We start from the raw sequence: 3,419 nt of genomic DNA on the forward strand, positions 1-3,419 counted from the left end.
GTAGGTTCTGCGCCTACCATGGTTGTAACAGGTAACGGGGAATCAGGGTTCGATTCCGGAGAGGGAGCCTGAGAAACGGCTACCACGTCCAAGGAAGGCAGCAGGCGCACAAATTACCCATTCCCGGCATGGGGAGGTAGTGACGAAAAATAACGATACGGGACTCATCTGAGGCCCCGTAATTGGAATGAGTACACTTTAAACCCTATAATGAGTATCTATTGGAAGGCAAGTCTGGTACCAGCAGGCACGATAATTCCAGCTCCAAAAGCGTATATTATAGTTGTTGTGGTTAAAAAGCTCGTAGTTCGATTTATGTCCCGGCACGTTTACTTTGAACAAATTACAGTGCTTAAAGCAGATAAGCCCGCCTGAATACTGTGCGCATGGAATAATGGAATAGGACCTCGGTTCTATTTTGTTGGTATTCGGAACCAGAGGTAATGATTAATAGGGACAGGCGGGGGCATTCGTATTGCGACGTTAGAGGTGAAATTCTTGGATCGTGGCAAGATGAACAGAAGCAAAAACATTTGCCAAGTATGTTTTCATTAATCAAGAACGAAAGTCAGAGGTTCGAAGGCGATCAGATACCGCCCTAGTTCTAACCATAAACGATATCTGCCGGCGATCTGCTGCAGTTCCTCCATGACTCGGCGGGCAGCCTTCGGGAAACCAAAACTTTTGGGTTCCGGGGGAAGTATGATTGCAAAGCTGAAACTTAAAGCAATTGACGGAAGAGCACCACCAGGAGTCGAGCCTGCGGCTTAATTTGACTCAACACGGGAAACCTCATCAGGCCGGACACCAGAAGGATTGACAGATTGATAGCTCTTTCTTGATTCGGTGGGTGGTGGTGCATGGACGTTCATAGTTGGTGGAGCGATTTGTCTGGTTAATTCCGATAACGAACGAGACTCTAGCCTGCTAACTAGTCGCGTGACATCCTTCGCGCTGTCAGCGATTACTTTTCTTCTTAGAGGGACAGGCGGCTTCTAGCCGCACGAGATTGAGCAATAACAGGTCTGTGATGCCCTTAGATGTTCTGGGCCGCACGCGCGCTACACTGAAGGAATCAGCGTGTCTTCCTAGGCCGAAAGGTCGGGGTAACCCGCTAAACCTCCTTCGTGCTAGGGATTGGGGCTTGCAATTGTTCCGCGTAAACGAGGAATTCCCAGTAAGCGCGAGTCATAAGCTCGCGTTGATTACGTCCCTGCCCTTTGTACACACCGCCCGTCGCTACTACCGATTGAATGATTTAGTGAGGTCTTTGGACTGGTAGGCGGCATAGACTCTGTCGTTGCCAATGCTACCGGAAAGATAACCAAACTTGATCATTTAGAGGAAGTAAACTGCGTAACAAAGTTTCGGTAGGTGAACCCGTGGAAGGATCATTACCGACTAGTGCGTGTCGTGTCGCGCAACACGCTACCTGTGCGGCTCGCAGTAGCCGTGCGCCGCGTGCGGAACCACGCATGCTTCTCAAAACTAACTGAAATGTTGAGTGGTTCGACCGTTGAAGCTCTGGAGGGGCTGGCCTGCAGCACCTGGCGCCTGGCACCGGTTTTGAATTACTTTCGCCCGAGTGCCTGTCCGCTCCAGTGTGGAGCCGTACGACGCCCATCGGCCGTGAGGCCGTTGGACAAATCACTGGAATAGGGGCCGTCAAACGCCTCAGTCCCGCCTATGCAACTGTTTTGAAAGAGACAGTGGAAACTAAAAAAGTTCACCCAGGATGGTGGATCACTCGGCTCGTGGGTCGATGAAGAACGCAGCAAATTGCGCGTCGACATGTGAACTGCAGGACATATGACCATCGACGTTTCGAACGCGCATTGCGGTCCATGGATTCCGTTCCAAGGCCACATCTGGCTGAGGGTCGGTTACGTATACTGAAGAGCGCGGTTTTTTTTTTTTATTTTTTTTTTATTCATAACAACAATAATAATTATACATGATTGACCCACCACCTTAATGATTAGTGGGTCCTATGTTCCTACTTTATACAATGGCAGCTTCTACATTTTAATTAATTACAGACAGTTATGTGGTTAGTACTAGGCAGACTACTTCTTATTCTAAGTTAGCTTAACTTTTAGTTACTACAAAAAGGGTTAGTACTAACTGCCTGCAGCGTTACAATTGTGCCAGTGTAATTTATAAACCTACTTTGGAAGCCTTGCCCATAGAGCTAATCCCTATGGGCGTGCCCCTGGCACAGGGCAGGCAAAGATGGTTTATCGCTGCAGGTTCCTAATTTACTATCCTATTCTAATTGCCTAATCTACTTCCTATTCTAAGTCAAAGTCGGTGCGTTGTCCTGTTCGGGATTACCCCAGTCCCCCTAGTCCCGGTCGTGGCGGATTCCAACTTTGAAGTCGACCTATCCACGAACGGGCGGTATGGGACTGGAGCTATGGTCGCAATCAATGTTTTTATTTAACTAGGCTTGTAGGTCTCTCAAGAAAGCTTTTAATACTTTTTGTGATACCTCGTTGGCTAGTATGTTTAGTCTTTGAAAAGTCTCCTCTTGTCTCAAAAGGTCATAAGTATTTGTATTTGGTAGTTGTCGTCTTAGTGTCCTGGCTACATCATCGAAAAGGGGGCACTCGTAGACCACATGGTCAGGAGTACCCTCCAGTGCACCACAGTCGCACGCAGGCGTCGCCCTTTTCCCAAACCGACTTAGATAAGTCGGATATGGGCCATGACCGGTGAGGAAGTGGAACAAACCCCTAGTTGGCTCAAAATACTTCATTTTTAGTCTTTCCTTGACGTCTGGTAGGAACTGAAAGGTTCTTCTACCAGTTTCATCTGACTCCCATATCTCCTGCCATAGATCTATCCCTCTTTCCCTTATCTCTCCCTTTTCCCTGACTATTACCCCCATAATTTCCTCTACCTTTGTGTTGATACCCTTTTTGGCCCAGTACCAAGCGGCCTGCTCCCTAATCTTAATATCTAAAGGGCAGAGCCCTATTATGATTAGCAGTGCTCCACCCGGAGAAGTTCTATATGCTCCTACGGACCTTAATATCATGTTTCTTTGCACTCTCCTCACCGTCATGGCAGGCACCACCCTCGTGAGGCTGTGAGCCCAGACTCCTGACCCGTAACCCACTATGGATGTCAGTATACTATTGTGGTAGAGTTTGATTAAATGAGGCGGAAGGTGGAATCTCTTGTGTCCTATGGAAATCAGGTTATTTAATAATTGTAGGGCTTTCTGGGTTACGGTTTCTATGTGCCTTGCAAAGTTCCACCTTTCATCGATGATGATTCCTAGGTAGCGCGTTTCTCGTCTTCGTAAAACGGGCGTACCGTCAATTCTCACAGTCGGGTTTCTCGTTAATTGTCCTTTAAGTAGCAGGTACGTCGACTTGGTTGGTGAGATCGTCATTTTGGTGTTGTGGCACCAC

General features: G+C 47.8%; 1 non-coding gene across 1 annotated transcript; it reads left to right on the forward strand.

Moving 5' to 3' along the window:
- Window positions 1-1,727: 1,727 nt before the first annotated feature.
- On the forward strand, window positions 1,728-1,882 carry LOC126476477 (5.8S ribosomal RNA). Its single transcript, XR_007587007.1, has one exon. It is a non-coding gene; the product is annotated as a 5.8S ribosomal RNA (ribosomal RNA).
- The last annotated feature ends 1,537 nt before the right edge of the window (window positions 1,883-3,419 follow it).

This window comes from Schistocerca serialis, chromosome 4 (genome assembly GCF_023864345.2).
Source record: "Schistocerca serialis cubense isolate TAMUIC-IGC-003099 chromosome 4, iqSchSeri2.2, whole genome shotgun sequence".
In the NCBI taxonomy this organism is placed as follows: Eukaryota; Metazoa; Arthropoda; class Insecta; order Orthoptera; family Acrididae; genus Schistocerca; species Schistocerca serialis.